Raw genomic sequence first — 27,716 nt, forward strand, 5'->3', positions numbered from 1 at the left:
ACTTCAAACCTTACATTTACATGTACAATTTTGAGTGAAATTACATTATTCTTTCATGATTTAACAGATGGACTTAAGAGGTCTGTGAAAACGTTAATCGTTTAAAAATGATATTTTCCCCCAAAATCAGCTCTCTGAAGTCCACTGGCCATATTCCAGGACGCGTTTTGTCGTGTGCTCCGGCATCATCGAACACCACACGTACCTCCGCTGCAGCAGCTCCACGGCTCGGTGTCAGGTGCGGATCAGACCGACTCCAGTATCATAGTTCAGCGACCACGCGTCCATACACTCTCTGTATTTCAGAAACGCCAAAGGATTTACTTCACCACTCTGTCTTTATGAATTGCGACTGATCAAAAGCCTCTAAGGTAAGGTTTTTATTATTCTGATATGCGGTTTGTGGTTTGTCCATAATAATAATTTTACAGTGTGTTTGCAAAATTGCATTGACTGAAACCCTACGCGTGTTTTCTGCTGGTATCCGTTTATTCACCACGCCACTGTAGTGCCGCTTCACAGTCACACGCGGACAATTCTGGAGCGTTTGTTGTAACGTTGGTGTTTCAAATACCTGTGCACTTCATTTCTGATGCGCTACAGTCTCTATGAATACAGTGAACAAAGACCGGTGACACAGTCAGGTAGCAACATGTATCAAGAAGAATCTAATTCGATTACATTAGATGTTTTAGATGAATTGTCTGTTTCGATTAAGCTAATTTATTGGCAATCACCTGCATCTAACATCTGTTGCAGGAGGGAAGTGTTGCTGCTGACATCATACACAGCTGCTGAAATGACAGATGATATGAGTCTTATTGGTGTCTAATGCCAAGTTGACCAGGTTATTGAGTAAGAAATTGCACCAGTTCCCAATTTTGTTATTTTATTATATTAGTATTATCTTTTTATTGTATTTTAGTTTACTGTATTGAATTAGCCCACATATTTGCCTGAATTTGGTTCAACTTTTATTATAATAACCATGATATGAATGCACTTCAGTTTGACGATTATAAGTAAATATATTACATAATAAATAATAATAAATAATATTACATTCGTGAATATGTATGTAAGTGAAAGATCGTCTAAAAATGAAAATTCTGTTTCCGTCTTTCCAAACCTGTATGACTTACTTTCTTCTGTGGAACACAAAGGAAGATATTTTGAAAAATGTCTCAGTGTGTTTTGATTACCAACATTCTTTTGCTGTTTTTTCGCAGAAGAAAGAGTCATACAGGTTTGAAATGACATGTAGGGGATTAAACAATGACAGAATTTCATTTTTAATTGAATTATCTACCTTCTTCATCTTGGTTTGTCTCATATCTAGTACACTTGAAGCATCATGGGATTTTGCTATTGGTCAGGAGTTTTTTATTGTTAAACTGAAGATCATTCCAGGAAGTTGGGGGCTCTACATGAAAAGAGAAAAATAACAACCAATCCCTTAACCATAAAAATTTACTCTCAAATGTACTTAAATGCACTCGCAAATCTGGCTGCATTTAATGTTAAACTGAAGATCATTTTAACCTTTCACTTACCAACTTTGATCAATTGGTTGTTTATTGAACTACAAAAGAAGTCTATTCCTGTTTTCCGTCGGTTACTGTTTGACATAAATGTAATTTAGTTTTGATGTCGTGCTTAGGGGAGGACAGAAAGCTATATCCTGAAAGACAGTGAGGGAGGGAGAGAGAGAGAGAGAGAAAACTGCGGAGGTGGGTGCATATGAGATTTATTAGATCTGAGTCAGTCCACTGTGTCAAGTGCCCCTGGAACAGTGTGATTTTATTTTTCAACAGCTTTTCTGTGAAGCTTGAAGTAGCGTCTGATTTGCTGTTATTTCAAATATACCTGGATATACAGACTTATTTAAAACAATACATTTTGCCATTCCAAAAAGCAATGAAATCATGAAGTTAGCAGTACATGGTTATCCATATTAGATTCCCATCTGGGTGTTTCTTCTCAGTTCTCCATCCCAGCAGGAAGAGTTGCGGCTGCTCAACTGTATCACTGTCCCAGACTAGCATCACTGGGCATGCTTTAATGATGGCTTAGTTTGGTAATAGGAATGAAATAATCTAATTAGGAAGTGTTCCGTAAAGCTCAATTAAAGTCAGCGATCACTGTAAAAATGATACGCTCAAAAGGCACCTTGAATTTCAGGCCACGATTTGCCTCACCATTAAGGGCCATGTTCATTTTAATAGCCATTAAAAAGGTGCCACCAAAATCCGTTCTGTGGAGTTTAGTCAGACACAACGGCGTAGAATGATGAGCGAGATGGTGGAGGACAAGAAGGCCAGTGTATGAGGAGGTGATCATTGTAACAGAATTTGTCTCTTGATTTGATTGTCTCATTTTACACAAGCCAATTTCACATGGTTTAGAAACCCCACTCGCAGAACTCGATATGCACTGCTGTTCTAAATGCCCTGTGATCTCTGATTGTTATAAATTGTTAATGTTTTAATCTTGCAATGCAGTTCACTTAGACTTTTGAGTGGCTCTCTAATGTGCACATTTAAAAGAAACAATATTTTAAATTATCCCCTGTTAATACACTTTAATCAAGAGCTACTTTGTTTTTGTTTTTTTGATGGGGATAAAAAATATATCCTTCCAGCCAGAGGAGATTTATGATCGGATTAATGTCAAATTATTGGAAAATATAAGCTTGTATTTCTTCAAAGAACTGTCCCTCATGATTCAGCTGAGGACAATCTGAGTTCTCTTCTCTTGCATTTAGCACAGTGCCTTAAATAATGCTAATAACACTGGATGTTGTGGAGGAAGGGTGTAAGTATATGGTGCAGAATTAGCTGCAAGACTGTGGGAGTTTGCATCTTAATGAGGATAGCTGTGTGATTTTCAGAGGTTTGCGGCCCTCTGCACTCTGAAACAGGTGGTATTTATGCTGCGGAGGTGGAAGGATGATTCACTGAAAAATGTTGTGCCTTGTATAGAACTGCTGTTACGTCACTCAAAAAAAGGATGTGAATCATTAAAACTCAATGTTTCACGTGATTAGCATGTATGGTTATTCTTATATATGTGACCTTGGACCACAAAACCAGTCTTAAGTTGCTGGGGTATGTTTGTAGCAATAGCCAAAATACATTTATGGGTCAAAATTATAGATTTTTATTTTAGGCCAAAAATCATTAGGATATTAAGCAAAGATCATGTTCCATGAATATATTCTTTACATTTCCTTCTGTAAATATATTAAAACTTAATTTTTGATTAGTAATATGCATTGTTAAAGACTTCATTTGGACAGTTTAGTTTTTGATTTTATCAATATTTAGATTTGTTTTAGTTGTATCTCTGTCAAATATTATCCTAACAAACCATACAGCAATGGAAAGCTTATTTATTCAGCTTTCAGATTATGTATAGATCTCAATTTAGAAAATTTGACCCTTATAATTGATTTTGTGACCGCAAATGTAATCCAAGTGTAAAAATAGGAAAATAGAACATTAAATATCAAAGTATTAAAAATATTAAGGCAATATGCAGTACCATTCAAAAGTGTTTTTTTTTTTTTTTTTTTTGGAAAGAAGTGTCTGATGCTGCATTTATTAACAAAACAAAACAAAACAAAAAAACCTACAGTTCAAACAAAAATATTGTGAAATATTATTGCAATTATAAATATAATTGTTTTTTTCAGTATATTTTAAGATGTAATTTATTCCCTACACATTAAACCACTAAACATAATTATTTTTTAGGATTCTTTAATGAATAGGAAAAAAGTTCAAAAGATCAGCATTGTTTAAATAGATTTTTTTTTGTATTAACTTTGGATTAATTTAATGCATCCTTGCTGAATAAAAGTATTAATTTATTAAAAAGAAATTACTGAGCTGACCCAAACCTTTGAACAGTAGTGTATATTCAATATTGATACTGATTTAAAAAAAGAAAGAAATCTGTAATATTGGCCAGTAACTGATATGGCACAGATATATTGTGCACTTGTTACCTAAGGAGTTAATTCTATTTATTGTTGTTGGTGTAAAAAGAAAAATGAAGATTGCAACAAAACAATTTAGTTCATTTTACTGGTATTAAATGGAATTATTTTTGTATTATTTGTAAAATGTTAGGTTAATATACAGCATTTCAACAAGCTAAACCATTTTGTACATCAGTAAAGCAAAAATTACTCTGCTGAAATTGATGCTGTTGATGAAATAGAGCACTTGGCCCAAATCCCCAACAGTAGGTATCCCCATTTGAGTTTCACCAACACCTCTGCACGTTCTCAGTCTAACACATCAATCCTTTCTCATTCTCTCATTGCTGTATTGTTGAAACACACACACACCTGCCACAGGCCTGCCCCGCTGTGTACTGTACTTTCTCCAGGCCTCTCAATTCACTAATAGGTCACATGTAGGGCAGTAGTCCCACTGCAGGAGACAAAACAATGTGCTGTAACACTCAGTGTCCAGGACTATGTTTAAGTCTTTTGAAGCAGTAGGATGAGAAATGAATGGAAAGGTGCTAGCTTGTTTTACTTTGATAGCTTAGCAGCTGTCTTTCACACTCCCTCAGGCTGAAAATTTACTTGCCCTGACAGATGCCTTTGAAGGATCGATTAAAAAAGGCAATGTTCATAGAACACCAGTCTCTTTATATATAGCATCTCATTTTGAAATTTGCTGAACATAACATTTAGCAATGTTATATTAAATTGTACATATGTACATATACATATATTTGCCTGGCCAAAAATATATAAATAAAGTAAAAAAAAAAATTTAAAAAAAGGAGAAAGAAAGGAAGTCGCCATTTGGATTTAAATAAGAAAATACTTAAGAGTTTAGGGTTGGATCATTGTTGCAATTTCTGCAATAGTGGTTCAGTGAGCATGAGGAATGAATACCAAAAAATAAAAAAATCTAAACTATGGAGATAACTGATGTAGTACTACAGTATATGCATAAATACTATATGTATGATATTATTTAGTTGGAAGTTCTATTGATTAGTGGTTAGTTGATTTTATATGTAATATATATTATTTTAAGGTTTTGTATTTACACACAGACACACACACACGCATATATATTTATATATTATGGTGAAGCACTTACATTAGTCATTTTAGTCAGTTAAAACTTTATTATTATGAGCTGTAAAGCTTTTTATCTTTTTGATGTCATGAAGCATTGTGCATTGCCCCCCTCTTCACACTATTATCATGTTGACACACATATTGTTACTAGTCTTGTTGCCATAGCATTAAACGTTCCTCAGGGTAATCCAGATTTTGCTCTGCATTTTTTACGTTATAAATGGAAATATGTTGTTGATTGAACTTCCTGTAACTTGTATTAAACCTAGACTATTCCTTTACAAAAAAATATTATCAGACAAGCCCATACGGTTATCCTACACAGTTAGTTTTGACAGGTCAGCCACAAATGAGCAGTGTTTTCTGCAGCTGGTACCCTGCCTGTTCCAGGTAACCTCTGCTACTGCATACTAGACTGACATTTTGCCTGCCAGCATCGTGACAAGGAAGACACAAGGGCAAGGACAGATTGGCATCAAGCATATAGTCTAAGCCCATTACTGTGGTGTTTCAGTAGAGAGACATTCCAGAGAATTGTCTACTCTGTGGACTGGAGTGAACTCCTCCTGTTTAATGGATTTGTTACTTTGCAGATCAAGCTGCACTGCTAGAAATTAGCATCACACCTGTGGAGATATTCCTGTCAGCGGCGCACATCAAATGACATGGTTCATCTGGAAACATTGTGTTTTACCTTTTAAAGTAGGAGAGAATAATGCTCTCAAACGCCCATGTTATCTGCAAAATGCTGTTTCATATAAGCCCCTATGCATATATTATAGACCTCTATGTGCTTTGAATGAGAGCATATGTAAATATATTCAGATGAAACAGGCAAGCCATATTCTTTTCTTTTTTAAATTATTATTATTTATTTTTTTAATTAGTTTTATCCCATCTGTTCACAGAAATATAAACGTAGGCACCTGCCAGCCTGTAAGAATGTAGTGTTACTGTTTCCAATGCTCATAACTCTTTGAAGCACATAGTAAGTGATATCCTGCAGGTTTGCCTCAGGGAAAGATTATGCAAAAGATGCATGCTTTTTGTACCCGACATGCAGTTGCTAAGTTGCTAATAATAGCATGTAGCAATAGACCAATCATAGAGCTACGGGACCATTCACACCTTTACTGCCTTTGAAATACGGTCAAACCATTAGATGCTGGCTTGTTTGGTTGCAAGTGGAGACTTACAAGGTTGAATGAAACAATCAAAGCTAAAAGTGTTACAACCACAGAACTCATTGTTGAGCGGCACAGCAGTGTGTTGCCTGGAAACAGCCTATTATACAATGTTTCACTGACACGTTTCCTGAATAGGCTATATGTATTCATTGCTAATCAGTTCTTTGGCGTTTTAATTATTTCTTTATAGACACAGACTCATTATTTTGTTCTCAATTGCTAATGAAGGTGCTAGCACAGAACTAGACTAGCTGCTTTAATGAGCTTGCCCAAGGAGGACTGTGACACAAGATGGAAATACTCTGTGGTCTTAAAATCAATGAGCTATTTTAGGATAGCATGGTAAGTCATGAATAATGTATTTAAGAAGTCATGAAGAAAGGTATGAAGTGCAGAATTGGGCCAAATGTTAAAGCGTGTAATTTTTTGTGTCACCAAATTAATGGAATTGATTGAGTAATTACTGTTTCAAGCAGGTTTCCCTTTTCTTGGTTGGACAACAAAGAGTCCTGCACTATTGTCACACTATTGGTTGAGCCGATCATTTTTGTTATTTCTGGTAACCCATAAATTAAGTATTAAATTCTGTGATTAAGTTCTGTGATTCTCTTGTTCAATATTATCGTGGTCTGAATCTGGCTCAAATTGATATGGTGATATTGACACCATCTTTAACTATACCGGAGCAGACAAAACTTGCTGCTTTGGCAAGGGGCGTGGCAGTGCTGAAACACTGTCAAAGCTGTTTGCCAATCACAATCCAGTGGGACAGCTAACCAATCACATCACATTTCATTTTTCAGAAGGTGGGCCTTTATCATTCAAGCCATTTGTGCCAGGCTGGGGAGAAAGATATTGTAATAATGTAAATTATGTGAAAAATTATGCATTTTTCAAACCAACAAGCATGAGAGCATGTTCCGGTACATCCTCAAAACAAAATCAAGACTTTGTAAAAGAGCATAATAGGACCCCTTTAAGTAAAATGAAACATAAATTGTAGAAAAAAATAAAATGATAAATATTTTAAGGTGTATTTATGGAACACATTATTTGTTTGATGTTAATTTTGAGGTTTGCTTAAATTTACATTTAACCGTTTTTTTGTTTTTTTTTGCAATAATTTTTTTTTTTTAAAGTGAGTAAGCTTAGTGACAACAAAGGTAATTTCTGTAAAATAAGGAAAGTGAGCATGCACAATTAAATATCCAATATTGACTGATATAATTATGACAATCATAAAAAAAAAAATGGGCAGATAACCAATATGGTGGTGATATATTGTGCATTCCTGCAGTTTTGAGGGGAGCCAAATTATTTGCATGTACAGATATACAGATATACATATACAGTTGATTTAGTTGTCTATGGTTTTCTCTTCAGATTAAAGTCGCAATAATTGGAAGTCACAACAAATCTTTTCTTCCATGTTTTAATGTACATTCAAGTGTAAAGGATTATCAAAAAAAAAAGTAGGTGTAGGGTGGGACTTGGTTCTGTCCATCAGTTGATTGGATTATGAGATGTAAGTATTGCACTAAATACAAGCTTGCAGTCTATTGTAAGTGTAGCCAAATCAGCTCAAAGGGGAAATATGAATAATTAATTATAACTATTATAATTAATTATAAATATTTAGATCCGCTAACTGCCCATATCCGTATAACACTGTATAAGCAGGTACTTTTCTCCACATGTTTTGGGAAAGTCCAATTGTTGTCAACCTATGGACACACGTGAATTGTTTTATCCTTTTTACTACAAATTGATACCATGTCTAATCCATGTTTATGTCTTCTAAATGATGATTTTAACTCCTGTATAAGTTCATTAAAGAAGAGAATGTTGCTTGCTGGTTTTACAGCTGCAAAGAAGACAATATTACAAAATTGGTTTACGCCGCACATGTGTGCAAAAATATTTTGGATCCACAGCCTCCTTAAAATAGTGACTTTTGAAGGTACAACAGCATGAATGAACAAGGCTATATAAGACTATAAAAAGGAATGCACATAAGGTTTTTTTTTTTCAGATTGTAAAATTATTGATGTGTTTGCTGCTCACCCTTCCCTGTTTGGTTTGTTTGAATGGATGTTGTTTTGTTGAATGAAAGACAATAAAAAAGTTCCGCTGTAAGTATTTACTTGACATCTCAGTGTCAACTGTCTGTCAATTCTAAGAACGTTAATTTCCTGGTTTCTTACTGTATAATACTTCTCAGAGCATGTAGCAAAAATCTGCATGATTAGGGACTCCAGTTCTGAAGAAACAATGAACAACTTTAAATGTGTTACAAGTAAGACTTTATTTACTACATAAACACTTAAACTAGTCTAACATACAGTACATGCACATATGCATACAGTTGGCATAGAAAAAGGGGTTAAAGCTTAAGCAGTAAAGAGAATAGAAGACATGAAGCTATGGTACAATTTGATATTCAGCAGATCTACAGCCTGAAGGAAACATCAGTTTCTTAGTTCAAACACCTTTGTAAAAAGGTGCAAATGATACTTAATTTATCAATTAGTTTTGATACTTACACTTCTTGCCTGTTTGTAAGAGAGTCCTGATGCAATGTGGGGCTCCAGTTGGTCTTTGCTGAAGTTAGTTGATGAGAAAGACCCAGTTTGAGTCAGAGGATCTTGATGAATGAAAAGACTAGGCCAGAGCAAAGTCCTTTTAAGACAAGTCATGTCACTCGGTGGCCATCTTTGGAACGACAACAACTCGTGTCATAAATATTATTACTTTTGCTGAAATAGCATTATAAAAAGCTTATTATTCAAGCTAGATCAGCCAGTGCGCATGCGCAGTCCTTAGCACACGTCTCAGCGCGCTGACTGTTTCTATAGAAACCGGGACTTCTAACGGCAGCTGCAGTGATGTGCTGACTTTACTGATTAGCGATTGGCTCTTTCATTCAGAAGGCGGGGCTTCCTGCGATTGAGCAGCTATATTGAGCGTTGCATTTTTCCCCATTCAAAACTATAGGAGTGGCAAGTCTTGGGTATTCTATAGTCTTTGGCCAGAGCCTGGCACAAGCTTAGCGTGGGGTTTTTGAAGACTTTTAGCCTGGCACAAGCTTAGGGTGGGTTTTTGAAGACTATTATCTCAGCATCTTCTCCTGGAATTCCTGAATCTAGAAGAACCGCCCTGATCTGGTGATCAGTGATCTTTAAAGGGTTTGTTTATTTATTTAAAAAAAAATAAAAATAATACTAATGTGTCACAGAGTTAGCAAAATGTAATGTAAATTAACAAATACATTAATGTAATTTGGAGCTCATAGATACCAATCACGGCATATTTGCGATCTTGGTTAGTTAAGTAATAATAGAACACACATTCAAGGTTTAATATATTGGCAGAACACTATAAAAGAACATATGATCACATAGGATACATGATTGTACATGTCTCAAGTGATTAGTAGAATCAATGTCCTGAAATATGTATTATTTTAGAGAAAGGTTTGTCTATAAATCTTTGTGGTGAAAAGGTCCATTCTATAGGCCTGTGTCTATCTTTCACAAGGTCTGTTTCATTGTACATAGCATCTTTCCCCACATAGCTTTAAGCAATAAAACAGTCTTATCTAATTTGAAAATCTATATAACTCCCAACAGAGTTTTAAAAGCTCTTTTTATTTAACTTTCCAATTCCTGCTCTGTTCTTGTCCCTTTCATTGCTCAGCACAGTTTAGGGTAATGGTTGCTCAACAAGTTATTTTATTAAAACCAATCGTTCTTTTATGTGTTGATAATGAATCTAATTTGGATGCTTCATGCAACCATTGCTTTGGGTCATACATTTTTCCTGTTAAAGCTATTTTTTTAGCATTCCATTCTCCTGGACTGAGAAGCTGAAACAGAATTTAAAAAGTAGGCACTGAATGCAATAATGTTAATAAGTCATTCTTATTGTATTTTGCTTTAGCTGTAAGCTGTATCCATTAAAGTATCATAAAAGTGGTAGAAATGACTTGTGCAAAATATTCCAAATCAAAAATAGCTCCAGATTTTCACCTTTTGTGCTCCGTGGAAGGGTTACAAGTTCAGAACAACATGTGGCTGAGCTTTTGAAGACAGAATTTACATTTGGGGCTGAACTATTCCTTTAAAAAGATCATACTTTGCTGATTTTACAGTACAGTATCAGCCTTTCTCAGATGTGGTTTTGTTGTGTCTTAGATGTTATCTTATTCCATTTAGTCCATTTGTCCAATTCAGGTTAAGAAAATTCACTAGGACACTGTTCTTTATCCAGGCTCTAATAAAATCTGTCTCTCATTTGTTCCTCAGTGATAACCTCTAAAGTCTTTTCAATTCCTTTATTATTATTTTTTTTTTTCGTACGCTATTTAAGGAATATATATTTTAAAAGAAACGCTGTTGAGTCTTTGGGCACTCACTAAATATACCACAGAATGAAGCTTAACCACAACATATTGTTTGTTTGTTTGTTTTCTTTATCTTTTCGTCATTATGATTAGAGTCGAGATTAAATAGCATGTCAAGACCATTTGAGAATAGAATTTGTGGATCGGTCTGATCCAAGGCAGAGTGGGATGCCATTGAGGCTGTGATGAGGCCATGTATGCACAATGGCAGTGGCAGTAATACCATTCACTATCAGATTGGCGACATCTGAAGCTGTGTGTTAATGTGTAGGATTACTATCAGCCTCAGTGGAACTGAAGGACTCTGTTATTTGCCATGCTAGTCTGCTGAGAGATGGAGCAGGCAGGTAGCCTGAGGGAAGGGAGAACCAGGGGCTGGAGAAAATAAATTATAGAGCGTTACAAAATATCCTGCTGTGTTTATTTCATATTTCTTCCTCGCATCTTCCTTCCATTGTCTGTCTTTGCTTTGCTTTACACCAACATGAAGAACTGTGGTAATTTCATTGGTTTGTTCGTTTCTAGGTGTATGACAGCTGATTTGGCTCTCTTTTAGAAGTCAAAACTGAGATGGTAGACTATTTCAGGTGTGTACTAAGGTTGAATTAACATTTTCTAGCACATCTATGCCCTTGTTTACATGTGTTTTAAAAGGCAGTGGGGGAAAAAGTTGAGAGTACCACAGCACTTTCTCCCATAATCACTGCAGAAAGGTTGACTGCATTAATGAGTCACAAGTCCCCTTTACACTCAGTACATACACATGCTTACTTTAATTAGCCATAGACGGGTCAATTGAGCTGTTATTTTCTCTAGAGCTCTGAAACTGTTTATCACCATCACACTTCTCAACTGCTAAAGCATAAGAGTATTTGATAAAAAAAAAAATTCTGATTCAGTTTTGTCAGATTATATCCAGCAGAGTCAGGATGATTGGATATCTGGTAGGTATTATTATTATTATTTTTATTTTTATTATTATTATTTTTATTATTATTATTAGAGGATCTAGAGGATCTAAGGACTGTATTGGGAGGATGTAACACAGAGGTCTTAAATGTTGTTAGCCTAAATGGAATATATATATATATATATATATTATATAGAGAGAGATATATATATAGATATATAGATAGAGAGAGAGATATATATATATATAAGCGAGAGAGAGAGAGTTTGTTTCTTCACTTGCTCACTAATGAATCCATTCCATCAATTTACATCTTATGAAGCGAAAAGTTGTGTGTTTACAATAAACAAATCCATCAAGATGTTTTTAACTTCAAATCATTGCTTCCTCTATCCATAATATTGCTTTCTCAGTAAATTTTAATTTTTTGGTGAACTATTCCTAATTGGTTTTTGGACATGACATAGATGAAATAATTATTTGCTTTTTGTTGCATGCCAGAATAGTATAGTCTTCTAGTATGTACTGATTACCTGGAAAGTGTATACACCTGTAAGCACTATATATATATATATATATATATGTGTGTGTGTGTGTGTGTGTGTGTATATATATATATATATATATATATATATATATATATATGTGTGTGTGTGTGTGTGTGTGTGTGTGTGTGTGTGTGTGTGTGCAGCAAAACGGTTAGCCCACAGTTCAATACATACCTCGTTTTTTCAAACAGCTTTTTTGGTTTGGTTCTGATGGCATGGTACATCAGAGAGTTTTTGGAGATATAAAATGTGATTTTTGAAACTAATTAACAACAGAAAACTCCTGTACACTTCTGTACACTGGTTATAGATTATTATATATCTATGTAAAATTTATTTTGAGAGAAGTATTTTTTTTTTTCTATTTTTAACCAAAATAGGATGGATTGGCTATTATTGAGTGCTATAAACACATGTAATGTCTGTTTCATTCATACTAGTGTTGTCATGAGTACTGATTATGGTACCACTCGGTACTGAAATTTTTTTTTTTTTAAAAATGCAATTTACAAGTGCGTATTGAACCGTGAATGAACCTGTGTGGGTATTTGTTGCTATCGTGCCGTTGTTTCCTGCAGGTTTTAGATGGAATAGCATTTGTAACATTTGGAAAACCTTATATGCCAGTGAAAGTGATTATGTAGTTGTTGCTGGAAAGGTTTCTGAACTAACCTACCTGAGTGCAGTTAGCTATTAAGTGTTGTATATAGATAAGTAGTGAATGCTTGCAACCTAAACCTGTTTCTTGACTAGGAAGTGACACTTCCGGCAGAGGGGAGGTGGAGAGATCTGTCTACACTGGACGTTACAAAGTGACCACTGAAAATCATTTGAATTTTGTGTCAATACATCATAAATATAACGCAACAGCAGTTTTCTGTTGGGGATTTGTCGCGCCGCGCTGCATCCAGTGTAGACACAGCATCACTCATTATAATGAGATCTATAGTGTTTTGACGTGTAGACATGGTGTTAGATTGATTATATTGTCTATATTGATTGTCTATATTGGTTGACTTAAAGGCACAATATGTATGATTTTTTTAGTAAAATATCCAAAAACCACTAGAACAGTGTTACATATTTTGCTGACTTGTGTACTTACATTATCCAAAATGTTTGGAATAATGTTTAAATCCAGAGAAATAAGCATTTTTAACTAGTGACGAGGACCGTGTCCTTATAGTCATTGCGTCGCCTGCCAATGATGTCATACACCCTCGATTTCCGTAGAAAACATATGAAAACACCAAAGACACTTTAATATGTTATGCATTTTATTAGACAGATGATGACCACACAGAGTAGCATTATAACAGAACTTTCAGATGTATCTAGTATGATAAAACAGCGCTGCTTTTTTCCCCCACATATGCACGATCGGAAGGATCGGAAGCGGTCGACTGTGTCATAATAAAAGCTCTGCTGCTTTCGAGCCGTGTGTCGCGCTCGTTCAGCGGCCTTGTTTTGCTCCGACACCTTTCAGCCTCACCCTGCTTCATTCTACTACATAAATAAATCATTAGCTCATCTATGAAGATGATTTCTGCCCGAGTCCATTGGATTGCATCGGCTGTGGGGATGAAGACCACAACTCCCATGATTCCACATTGTCACGGTGTCATCAAACTACTCTACCTGGTTTGTTTATTTTGAATACGCGCCCTCTAGCGGCGAAAAATGACATATTGTGCCTTTAACAGATGTATTGGTCTAAGTTCTGTAATTGGAAAAAATTTTAAATTATTTTAAAGTGCCGTTTGCATTTCCAAATGTTTGTTATATAGATTCTGTTAGTTATATGGATTTCTGTTTCAGCAGCCTCACTGTATAGAGTTAATGAGACTTGTGTGATAATGAATGGCTGCTGCTTTAATCTTTGCTACATTGCCCCCTTTGTGAGATCTCTCCATGCAATTGCTAAAGACAGCGTATCATTATGGATATGTACATCTACATAAAAGAAAATGGGCCTTGCCTTTATTCATGATCATCAAGCTTAATGATTAATATCAGTGTTAAAGACCCATAAAATGAGGTGTGTAAAGATGTCATCTTATTATTTGTATATACACGTGTCTCCACACCGGAATTGACATGTCAGCTGATCTGTTTTCCCCATTATTTGAAATGAGGTATTGCTTCTGTCTGCATTTATTTGCATTGACAATTTTAATCTTTTGTGATTTTGAGTTTGGAAGATGTACATTTATGGATGTATATTTGATTGTAGTGGTTTAAAGGGATAATTATTATATTATAGATATTCACCCTCAGGCCATCCAAGATGTAGATGGTTTGTCTCTTCATCAGAACATATCTGGAGAAATTTTGCATGACATCACTTGCGCACCTGTGGATCCTTTAGCAGTGAATCGGTGCCATCAGAATGAGAGTTCAACAGCTGATAAAAACTTAAAGAAACAAAGTCATCTTCATCTTGAAAGGCCTGAGAGTTAGATTGCCACATGATGGAAAGTTAGCCATAAAACACAATGAACTGGGTTTTTTATTGTTAGGGTAAACATACCTATTAAGCTCACATACCCATTAAGCACACTTCCATTTTTGAGCTCAGATTATAAAAAGAAAAAAAAAATGTTTTTGTTTTTATTGATGTATTATAAAATTTTTTTGTTTTTTTGTGTTTTCTTATTGTTGTTTCAAGTCTATCAGATCATTGGACACTGAGATATGACACTGTCTGATGGCCATTTTGAAAGCTGTCTGAAAACTTTCACTAAAAGAGTAGCTCCTTAAATGTGCATTTTTTTACATAGATTTTTAAGCTTTTATTTTGGGTAAGTTTCACTACTTTTTGTAAATTAATGTTTAGACTTTTGCATATTATAACCTGGAACTTGGATGTGGGAAACAATTACATTTGCATGGAAAACAGCGCATACCGCAGGAATGGTGTTTTGGTGTGTGTTAGTGGTTTTGAAACCACTCTGCGCTACGTTGCTAAAACTATCTTTTGGATCTAACAGTAATTGTTTGCACGTAGCGTGTGCACTGTTGCTAGAAACACTTGAAATGATATCAAAACAATGGGTTCTTAAATCTGTTGAAAATATCAAACATGTTTGATCTCCTCCAACTGAAAGGAATCAAAGTCTGAAGCTTAAAAAATTGTGTCTGTGTCCATCATACACTACGTGATTTTTATTAAATATGTCAGCCCAAATCTACAGACTGGCTCTGACCTTTGGCAACTAGCATCAACTTCTCCAGGCTGTAAATCGGTGGAAAATTGTGTGCAAAAATCGTATAGTGTATTTCAGCCTTAAGAGACTATAGACAAGTTTACATCCATTTAATAAGAATCTTCATAATGATGCTAGTTTCTGTGTTCATCCCCATGAATTAAATGTTTTATTAGTTTGTTTTGTTATTTGATTTTTGAATATGTGCTACTTAGCTGAACATGGACTAGTCTAAATGTTGCAGTGTGCTTAAATGGCACTTTACTATGAATATATAACTGATCAAATTGAATACCTTGTTGCTTGATTTTAGTGTTCGGTCTTTTTTGTGTGTGTGATTGACTTTGTACCTTTGTACCTAAGAATTTTTAATAAAACATGATGTGAGCTTAATGGGAACAGGGGTGTGCTTAATGGGTACAAAAATGTACCCATTAAGCACAGACAGACTTTTTGCATTTAATGATGTATATCTTAATTGAAATGCTTTTGTCATTTAAAATAAAATTAAATATTTTTGTGTGAGAGATTAATATTTTATTTTAACATCAATTTTTTGTACTGAAATCAATATCTTGTGCACTAAAAATGTCTCAACGTAAATTTTGGTGAGCTTAATAGGTGCGTTTACCCTATATCCATCAATTCAGAGTCTAGAAGGGAGTATTTAGAGCAGGGGTCCTCAACTCCTGCAGAGATTAGCTCCAACCCTAATCAAACACACTTGAGCAAGTTAATCGAGGTCTTCAGGATTGCTAGAAAGTTAGAAAGCAGGTGAGTTTGATCAAGGTTGGAGCTAGGAAAGTGGATCTCAAGGGCCAGAGTTGAGGACCTCTGATTTAGAGGATTGAGACATACTTTTTGTACCATTGTCAAAGTGCAGCTCTGTATCTATAGCACTCCTAGAATCATTCATTAAAAAAAAAAAAAAAAAAAAAAAAAAAACAGATGTTACCATGGTGGCATATCTATTGGCTTAATCTTGGGATGCCAGCTGTGGCTCCCTATCATTATAGATCTCATTCTGTCATTTGAGTGATGAGGGAGATGCAGGCTCTCTTATGAACCACAGCGAAATTTCTCATGAAATTATTTATTAGTTCTGAGGCGTGCAGAAAAGCCAGCTTTTGTTTCGCAAGGGCATTCAGAGGGCTGCACACCCCTCGTCAGAGGTTTCTGGCATCCTGAGGGTGGAGAATAATGGAAATGATAAAGACCCCTTTCTTCATTTTAAATGTCAACAGAGTAATTTACTACACATTCTGACTGCCCAATTCTCCTGGTCCTTGACTCACAGTGTAAATGCATGAGTGCTATTATTGAAATTCAAGATATTCTTTATAAGAAATCAATTGGGGTGCTCTTTCAGTAGACAGTAGACTTCAGAGAGACTAAAAGCAGTACTATCATGTGAGACACATTATTTTACAATGCTTTTGCATTTTTCTCCTGACAGCAAACAATAATTTGTGACATTCTGCAAAACTTTGAATGTGTCCATATCCATTTTTTTCAGACTGTTGGTGTTTTTAGAATGTATGCCAGTGTGGCCTGCAGAAATGAAAACAAAGAGTCTAATGCCTGTGTCACAAATCATATGAATCAGTGTTATTTTAGTGTTATTTATACATTATTATAGTATTTACAAATATTTTGAATTGGTTTCAGTTTTCATTTTAGTTTTCAAGTTTCTGTTTAGCTTCATTTTTATTTCAGTTTTAGTTTCCATAATTTTAGTATTTTAATTTAAACATCTTATTTTAGTTAATGAAATATAATTTTCTTTTAAGTTTTTTCATCTAGCATTTATATTGCATTTTATAACATATATACTATACATAATATACTATACTATATATAGTATTCTTTTATATTTTTGCTTAAATTTTGTTTGTCAAAGTTTTTTATTCTTTGCAAAGAAATAAAAAAAAAAAGATTTTTTTTGAACCTTTGCAGCCTTAAATATGTGTTGCATGCTTTCCTTGCAATAACAGAGTGTAAACAACAAAAAAGACAGTTTTGAGAAAGCATCAGCAATCAAAGAGAAAGCAAAGAAAGAATCTGATAATGGCAATGTGGATATGTTTGCACCAGCTCTGCAATTTACCGGCACCATGTCAACAAACGCAACCCTGAAAATCTATTGGCCTGGATTTTAGTCAGAAACCAATTGTTCTAGCGATTGATTATTGGATGTATCAGCAATCTGTTATCAGTGTTGATTAATCGTCAAAACTGATCAGTTCACCAACTGATAAAATTACACTATGATAGTTTGATTTTAAAGTATATTAGAGACTGTAGACTAAATAGATCTGCTGATGTGAGACTATAGTTTTAATTAATCTCTTTTTTTTTTTTTTTTTTTTTGGCATGACATTTTCAGCATTATCCTGAACACTGTATAAACATTCATTTCATGTGTCATAGAATGGTAGAGAGGCTCTCAAGAGTGCACGTAAACATCACAATCTTTTGATTTTCCTGATAAAACCTTAAAAATCAGTCTACAGGCTTTCATAGACAACCTAGGAATTCAAGGAGAGTGTCAGTTTTGTTGCAAGCTGTTCACACATTGGCAATATAGAAGCAATACATGAAAGTTCTTACATATAAAATAAATAATCTGATCAAATATATGCTTTGAGTCTTTTAAAATGGACTTATGGTTCCAACACATTTTGTGAAACTTGGTTCTGTGAGTTAGTGACAGTGTTAGACGTGACCAGAATGACACTGTGTGGACCCTTCTCTCCTTGTTGTGTGTAAAAATATGATTGGTTGAAGAAAGCAGCGGCGCAGTGGGTCGTGGCAGGCCACTTGGGCAGATCCAGGAGGCTTAAATGTGCAGACGCAGATCAAGAGTGGCTGGAGTGGCACAAAAGACAGTGGGAGATGCAGAGAAATGCGATGATGTAAGCGGAATAATCTAGCACTAACTGGGCCACTGCAGACAGAAGCATGGTGGGTGGGGGGAGTCCTCACATTGGGGAAGTACAAGATGCTGTCACAATAGCTAGAAGGAAAAGAGTGGGGGAAAAGAAGGGAAAATGAGAAAGGAGTAAATGGGATGAGAAGGAGTAGAGGAAGCTCTGCTCCACATGTGTTAAAACGCTATGAACATGCAGTTCTTTATTGCATTCAAACAAGATAAACCCTGACTGGTGTATTTTATTCCTTTTATTTTGTTCCCTCTGCAGGATGAGATGTGAAGTGCTAAAATGCCATCAGACAGTTTTGTGGATTTAGGAGGCTGCAAAGCCAAGACATTATGAGCAGGCTGATCTCTCTCTGGAAGATTCAGGTCGTCACTTACCTAGAAATTTTGGTTTATTGGGTCTCCACTAAAGGTATATACTGTAAAACAGTTTCTCCATTTTTTTTTAAATAAACTGGAGTTTAGACGTCTGTAACATGTCTGTAACTTTAAATTAATATGATAGTCTAAGTTCACCTACAAGATAAAAAAAAGTATTTTGAAGAATGTTGGTAACCAAACAGTTGCTGGTAGCCATTGACTTCCATAGTATGGAAAAAATATATACTATGGGAGTCAAAGGCTACCTGTTTTGTTACCAACATTCTTTAAAATATCATCTTTTGTGTTTAGCAGAAGAAAGAAATTTATAAAGGTTTGGTAGAACATAAGGGTTTGTAAATGATGACAAAATTGACATTTTTGGGTGATCTATCCCTTTAAATCTTTTATTTATCTATGACACATTAGTGTGACAAAGACATTTATAATGTTACAAAAGATTTCTATTTTAAATAAATGCAAATAAATTATTTTGTACTTTCTATTCATCAAAGAATCTCATCATTTTTCACAAAAATTATGAAGCAGGACAACTTTTTTTAATATTGATAAGAAGAAATGTTTTAGATAAAAACTAACATTAGATTAATAAAAACTAACATTCGTCATTTAAACTTGGCTAATTGTGTAGTTATTGCCTTGTTTTTTTGTTGCCAAAATTGGCCGATAGGCATTATTGTACTGTACCAATATGTTATGTTCCCCTGTTAAATTAAATTTTAAATCCTAGATATTCAACTTCTGGGTGCCAATGTACTTCTCTGCTTTTCAGGATCAAAGATTGTGTTTTCCTGAAACATCTGCCAGCTTGATCAGCGTTAGTCCCAAACACAATTTATTCACAGCCAGAAGTGTTCCCATGAACCCTTCAGGATTTCCCCATACTAATCAGCATCATCCCTGGTTCCCACTGTTATTGTGCAGCTCATGGCGGCAGGAATCGAGACTAGTAAACTAGAGGAATGAGAGGCAGATCAAGCAGGAGATCCCTCAAGCCTCAAATCACAGCACACCCAGGCCTACTGAGGGATGCTGGGTAATTGTATTGCCAGTACAGCGGGCCATTGTGCAATGCTTTACGTAAACTTTGATGTTTTTTACCTTTCGTAGACTGTGAATTGAACAGTCATGCTATTACTGTAAATGTTGAATAAGGGACTGTTTAATGTTGTGGTTGGTTTAGACAAAGATTAGACAGACTTAATCCTTGTTAAAACGCTAAAAGGTTAAATAGCACAGCCATTTTTAGATTAAGATCGGCTCTGCATTGCTGCTGTTGGAAGAATCTCTTATTGGACAAAGATTTAGATGTATTAGATTGATCCAAGCACGCATGTCATATTCCTGCACCTATTATTCATAATCTGGGTCACATTGGGATTAAATACAGTCTATTCTGGGGTCATGTCTCCCAAGGAGCTTGAAACAATCATTTTCAATCAATCACTGGAGATTGTTTACTTAATCTCTCTCTCAGAACCGCATGAGGCAGAACCCATTGCATTTTAATAATGATCAACTTTAAATCTCAAAGTATAATTCTAGCTTTTTATTGAACAAGTATACTTATTAATTGTCCTTGTAATACTGATAGACACATTCTGACTGACTTGTTTTCCTCTGTGAGGCATATGCTAGCATTTAGATGTGGACCTCATGCAAGTATGTAAGGGTTTCAGCAGAAGTCACATGACTGTGCAGTGGAATATCAAAGGCTGGATGACATTTGTGGGCTGCGAGCTGAAAGGTCAGACTGAATGCAACTCTTTCCCCCAGTGCTGTGAATTAGTGTGCTTGGAGAGCGACTGAGTGGATTGGGCCCTGGTGGCCAAAGACATTTTTGTTTTCTCTCTTTGTTGGACATTTTAGGTAAGTATATGCACTAATTTTCACCACTCTAACTGAATCCAATTTGTACGAAAATGTAAGATCTTGAGGAAAAAGTTAGCATGAAGGCCCATCCCTAACCCTGAATGAGTTCGTACAAATTAATACAAAAAATAAAAAAAAATAAATGTATAGCCTGAATGCACTGTAAGTCGATAAAAGCGTCTGCTAAATGCATAAATGTAAATGTGAATGTAATAGATGTTGCTCTTTCAATCTGTAGCTCAAAGGACTTTGTCTCAGATGTATCTAGCTGATACATTTAAGGGATAGTTCACCCAAAAATGAAAATTTGATGTTTATCTGCTTACCCCCAGGGCATCCAAGATGTACGTAGGTGACTTTGTTTCTTCAGTAGAACACAAACTGAGATTTTTAACACAAAACGTTGCAGTCTGTCAGTCTTATAATGGATGTGAATGAGAATCACGGCTAAACCATCTCACATGATCCTTCAGAAATCATTCCAGTATGCTATATGCTGATTTGGTGCTCAGGAAACATTTATTATTATTATTATCAATGGCAATGTTGAAAACAGCTGTGCTGCTTAATATTTTTGTAGGAACTGATATACTTATTTGTTCAGAGTTCTTGGGAGAAGAACAGCATTTATTTGAAATGAAAATCTTTTGTAAAAGTCATTACTGTCACTCAGTCTGTAAGAGCCTTGACACTTATGATGGCTGAATGTTATCTAATGAACCCTATTGTAAAGTGTTACCGAAAATTCTGTTCTCTTTTTTTTCATATCTCGAACATATAGTTTGGACTTTATACAATACAAAGATTATTGCACAATCTACAGGACAGAAGTCACCTTGAACACTTTCCATTTTTTTATTAATTAATTAATTAATTAAGTGGAAAGATTGGAAAGATAGGATTTTCGTTCCCTATTTTATTATTTGGCCATGTGAACTGTATTAAGATTTTGATATTAGTTTAAGTCTCTCTGAACAAGGCCATTCTTGTTGTAGAGGTGTAGACTCATCTTCAGGATTGTTTGGAAAGGGAACATACCTGCAGGTTAAGCTGAAATCTCAACACAGGCCATTCTGTAAAGGAGGGCTGCAGTTCCCCAATTTCTGTTTATTTGCAGAGCTGGATGGATTTGGCAAGCAGAATGTGCTGACTCTCCTGTATGGCAACACTTAGAAGAATCGCAAATTGAAGGTGTCCTTCTTGCTGCTGCATCATTTATTCCCTTGAGTTACTGAGTAGAAGACAACTGCCAATTCTTTATTATTACTTGTTAGGTTTGGACCGATATCAAGAAAAAGTTCAATTGTAAGCAAATTCTGTTTACACTAGATCTATCCCATTTGATTCTCACTGACTGTACTCTATACCACCTGTTCTTACAGATGGAACAAGTGCTTTGATCTCTTACCTACATAGAAAAACTGAACACCTTTTATTATTTAGTTTTAGTTATTAAAGTTTTTACTCTTATTCATTTTGGTTATTTATTTTAGTCCGTTGTTTGATTTTTTTTTTCTTCTAGTCAGTCAGTTACTTAAAATTTTTATTCTCCTTCATTTTAATTATTTAATTAGTTATTTACATTTATTTAAAGTTTTTATTCTTTTTAATTTTATTTAGTAAGTCAGTCAAAGTTTTCATTTTCTTTAGTTAAACTTCTTTATTTAGTTTTTATTCTCTTTCATTTTATTTACTTACAAATTTTTGTTAAAATTTTAAGTTTTTATTCTCTTCAATTTTGTTAGTTGGGGGTGCATTGTTCCTGTATATACAGTATGGGTGAGATGTCTCTTTAATGCCTCTATATTTTGTAGATATGGTTTTCCATATTTGTGAAATCTTAATTATAATGCTCCAAAAATAACAACAGTAACATCTGGATGTGGATTTGCTGCCTTATGTTGCAACCAAAGAGATTACAACTCTGTATGTGGCATCAAATTGGTTCACGAAATCAAGAATCCATCAACAGGGCAACAAAACAACCCTGACAGCCCAGCTCAAACTGAAAACCTCTGTAGCATTTTCAATTAAAACCTTGAAGAGCAGCCAGCTTGCAATGATTCCATTAGCACCAGCTCTGGCATGGAAGTGCAGTGAATGTGGTCTGGCACGGTTGCATTGGTGGTGTTGTCTTAAGAATAGTAACATCGCAGTGAGGCTATGGGGTACGTGAATCATTAAACGGAAGTTAGCATGTCTTGCATGTGTCTAAAGAAAACTCTAAAGCTTCCTGCTGTTTTCATATTCATTGTTGTCATTATGACGGAGTGTAATTGCTTGAGATAGAACAGGAGATTTGCTTTGCTCCAGGCCCACACACTTGCACACTGGCATTGTGTGACTCACGCTTGCCTCCTGAGGTGAGGAGAAGGTCTTGTGGGGTCAGAGGAAAAGCTCGGCAGGCGTGCCACTGAGGGATTTAAGCGTGACCCTGGGTTTGGGTCGTGGCTGCTCTAAATGAACGACTTCTTATGTGTGTGCTTGGTGGGAGTGTCTTTTACTTAATTAAAGCAATGTTTGTGTGTTTGTCTTTATGCTTTGGGATTCTTATGTGAGCTGTCCCTTAAAGCTGATGTATAGTCGATCTGGGCTTTTGAGATGAGACTAGAGGGTTGAACTAGGGTCACAGGGCTTGTGTGGTCACATGCTTCCTAATTAGAGAGAATAAAAGCCAAGATGTGACTGGCGAAAGACTGAAACTGAAGCCAAAGTATCTGTCTGATTTGTGGATAAGATGACGGGGCATAATTTTATCTCAGAATCATGGGACAAATCTGTGAGGGTGTGTGCAGTATTTCAGTAGCTGTTAGTAAAGAAACTTCAGGTCCTTCGGCTAATATGGCAGTTTAACTATATTTTCTGATGTCTTCAACAAAGAAACAGGTGATTCAAGCATCTTTTAAATGTGTCTTTGATGTATTTTTATATCTATGTTTTTGCCCAGTAAGTGTCACAAGTGGGGCTGCTCAGTTTAGCCAGCAATTCATTTGCGATTATTCTGACAATTCCAATTGTGATTTGTATTGTGTAAGTATTTCAAATCTCATGTTGCTGCTGCATTGATAGATTTAGGTCAAAATAACAAAATGAGCTGTAATCACCCTGAAATATGATGTGTAAAATTGTTTTATTAATTAAATTACATTTTAAAATACATTTTCTTGTTTGTTTGTTTGTTTTTGTTTTTTGTTTTTCTGGCCAGTGCCAGTATCTTAGTGAGCAGGATTGCTGATATGAAGCCAATATATAAAATGTTGCATTATTTAATTTAAAGATAGTAAAAACACAAAACAATTGCTGAAATAAAAATATTTATTTTACATGTTATTTACTAAATTAGAAATTATTTGTAAATGATTAAATAATGGAAAAAAAATAAACATGACAAAAATATGTAAAATAAAAATATTTATTTAGATGGCAACTGCTTGATTCTGACTGTAATCCAATTTTTTTTTTTTTTTCACAAAGAATTAAAAAAAAAAGTAATAAAAAAGAAAGTAAACCAGTAAAGAAGTAACCAGTGCACAAAGTAATCTAAGTATGTCTAATGGGAATCTTTTCTTTTTTTTCTTTTTTTATAAAAACATGCAGTACACATTGAATATGATATGAATATGACATGGGATCTGCAGCATAATTTGAAATCAAAGATTTAAAGTTTGAAGAACTTTTTGACGTTGTGCATGTCCAGTAGCAGAACTCTCTGAACCCAGTTTGCAGAGAAAGGGAGCTCTGTGTGCTCAGGTGCTGGAATTTTCAGTGCAGTCAAAATAAAAGTCCCATATCTGACGCATTGGCCAAACAGAAAAAAAACTTATTAGAGATGCCGATAATAAAAAATGCCAATGTTATCCAATATAAATGGCCCATGGATGGATGGATGGATGGATAGATATTATAATATATATATATCTTTTTTTTAGTAATGCTATTTTAATAGCTAACCTCGCCCATTGTGACATCTCATTTGTCCAAAATCTAGCTTCACATAACTGTGTAATAAAAATCAAATATGTTCTGATTGGCTTTTGTTGTGCCACGTCATGCAGTGTTTTCACTTGCAATCTGAACAAATCACAAATCGCTTGTCACTAGAGTCTTTTTACATTGAATCATTTGGACACAGAGTATTTGTTCGATTGTAGTGAAGATCCCACAGGCTTGGCCTCCTCCTAAAGTAATAAAAGTAGTAATTCTTATGCAGAGGCTGTACAGGAAGGTGTGTGCATCCCTTTGTCAGTGTGCACCAGCAGTGATGATGTCAGTGAGGTGCCAGTCTGCACGCCCACTCGGTGGCCAGGCAGAGCACAGTGCCGGGGGTGGTGCGCTCTCTTACTCATCTCTAACTGCTGGAAAACCAACCTCATGCAGCCTCTACAGTTATTTACGTGTCCACAGTCTTACTTACCCAAGCATAGTATCCTGTAATGGAATTATATGTACTGTATATTAATGTGATCATACCATGGTAACGTATGAGTACAAAATTTATATATCTTAATATTTATTATCCTTCAAGGGGTCGAGTTTTTGCTGGTTGTCATGGTCTAATCCACCCCTGTTGGTAAATATCAAAATTAATGTATAATGACAATTTAACTTATCCAAAACATATGTGTATACTATCATTACTACTTCTTCTTTTTTCTTTTTCTTTTTTGAAAGTACTTTTATTCAGCAAGAATGCAAACGATCAAAAATGACAGTAAAGACATTTATAATGTTACAAAAGATTTGTTTTTCAAATAAAATGCATTTCTTTTTAACCTTCTTTTCATCAAAGAATTCTGAAAAAAAAAATGAATCATGGTCTCCACAATAAGAATATTAGGCAAAACAAACTGTTTTCAACATTGATAATAATCAGAAATGTTCCTTGAGCACCAAATCAGCATATTAGAATGATTTATGGAAGAGTAATGACTGCTGTAAATGAATCTTTTCTATCACCAGATTATATTAAAATAGAAAACCGTTATTGTAAATTGTAATAACATTAGACAATATTACTGTATTTACTGCATTTTAATCAAATAAATGCAGCCTAAGAGACTTTCGAAAACATGAAAAAATCTTACATATCACAAATATTTCATTAAATTATATGAATGTTTTACAAGTGATGTTTTTAAATGCACTTACAACCATTGTTGTTTTTAAAAAGCATGCTATTATCATGAAACCATATACAAAAATAATTATGATACCATGGTACTTTTTTTCCCTCTGCTAGTTATGATGTTTAGCATTTTCCTTGTCAACAAAAAATTTTTAGGAAGCAGTTCTCATTCTTTAATTAAATGAGAAATTGCATGATTCTGGTATAAATCCGTCACGAAACTGCACAGGGACACAAAGTTTGAGGATCCAGACACAGTATTTATTAAAGGGTTAATCCAAAATCAAAGTCCAAAAGCAGGCAAAGGTCATAATATGTAGGGATGGCTGACGCGAAACTGACGTTTTGACATGGTGTCGAGATCCCGAAGTGCAGATGTTTCGAAACACTGCTCCGAAGTGTGATTCGAAACACCCATGTCACATGACTAAGGCGAATAAAAGCATCGGAGCATTTCACAAGTTTTTCAAGACCCGAATCTACTTTTGATTGACATGATCGGGAACAAACCACATGATCGCACATCTGTCTTAACCTAACTCCCGCAAAGTATAAAAGTGGAGTTAATGCAGCAGAACAATTAATATATTTAAACAGAAATCTTTATATTTAAAAATTGCCAGGCGTTGTGGCTTGATGTCTTTTAATAATGTACATTTTTTCATGACCAAAATAACATATTCACAAAGTTCATTCAGTTGTCAGAGAGATGTTACAACACATTACAAGAACAGAACAATAAAAACACAACTTTCAAATATTTATTAGAATTATATTTATGCTTCACCCCTAAAGTGACAGGTTCAGACAACATACCAATCGTGCACTCTAACCACTCCCCCAACTCACATGGTGGAATGCCGAGCACAACATATATGTTATAATTTGTCAATTCGCTTAACTGATTCGCTGTCAATAATGTTTCAAAGCAATACTTCAAAATGACCACTAGGTGTCACCATAGAGATGGCTGTCGAATTGTTTCGAAGCCTCTGCACATTTGCTTCGACTTTTTCAGTCTTTCATGAAGCCTCGCTCTGCCCACCACTAATAATATGGGCTATCAGTCCAAACAATAACAGGGCCAAAACATAATCAAAGGGTAATCCAAAAATAGGCAAAACCAGGAAACAAGGCTTAGAATTACAGTACAGACACGTTCAGGACATAGCCATGAATGACAGAGAGAACCAGGCTTATTTAGGGTGAGCTAACAAGGCTAATGAGACACAGGTGCAAACAATGAGTGCTGATGAGAACGGGCAGAGGATTATGGGGAATGAAGTCATTGACAGAGTGGCAGAAGTCTTGGATGGAGTTCCCTCTGGTGGCCATCAATGTCACTCCATCTTGTGATCGTGACAAAATCTCCTCTGAGAAATGTACTTAAATACTGAAGTCTGTGGCATTGTTTTTGAAGTTGAGTATAAAGGCTGTAGGTCCTTGTGTAAAGACGATTGTGAGTTTTGTCTGACGGCTGTTGTAGCCAGTGCAGTGCTCTCGTGAGAAGCTCCAGTGACTGCTCTCCATGAGAGGCCTCATGCAGTTTTAGCTGAGAGGCCCATTGATCCTGAAATCACAGAGCACTTCACTCTGGAGAGGTCGTGGGCTGTCTCTTTTTACACCTGTCATTGGCACATACAGACCATTTCACCATTAAAGTGATTGAACTTTTAATATTTAAATAAGCAGTTTTTGTTACCTATTATGAATAGAGCAAGCACTACTGGTGGATTTATTTTATCCTGTAAATAATAGTATTTTTTCTGTTTTCTGTGTGTCTTCACTAATGTCGTTTTCCTCTCTGCTCTCCTCTGCTCTTTCTTCAGCTCTTCCAATGCCCATCCTTGTTTCTTCACCCCTTCCTCCCATTCCCTCTTTTCTTCTTCACCCTTAACCCATTCCAGCTTTTCTCAGGCCTTGATCAATTCTTTTTCTTCTGCTCATCTTTTTCCAAGGTCTCTAGGTTTTTACCCATGGCCCAGTTAATGCACAGAATGTCATGATAGTATTTAGTAAATTGCATTTCCTGAGCTGTGT

The 27,716-nt window shown here is 35.2% G+C and overlaps 1 protein-coding gene across 5 annotated transcripts in view; it reads left to right on the forward strand.

Annotated features, from left to right (window-relative positions):
- Positions 1–240: 240 nt before the first annotated feature.
- Positions 241–27,716, forward strand: part of LOC109079041 (disks large-associated protein 1-like) — a 122,830-nt gene continuing 95,354 nt past the window's right edge. For all 5 annotated transcript variants that reach the window (XR_006162185.1, XM_042774371.1, XM_042774378.1 and 2 more), the window contains exon 1: positions 241–371. The gene's annotated coding sequence lies outside the window, so the exon portion shown is untranslated. The remainder of the gene's footprint in view (positions 372–27,716) is intronic.

The sequence above is a fragment of the Cyprinus carpio genome, chromosome A2 (genome assembly GCF_018340385.1).
Source record: "Cyprinus carpio isolate SPL01 chromosome A2, ASM1834038v1, whole genome shotgun sequence".
NCBI lineage: Eukaryota > Metazoa > Chordata > Actinopteri > Cypriniformes > Cyprinidae > Cyprinus > Cyprinus carpio.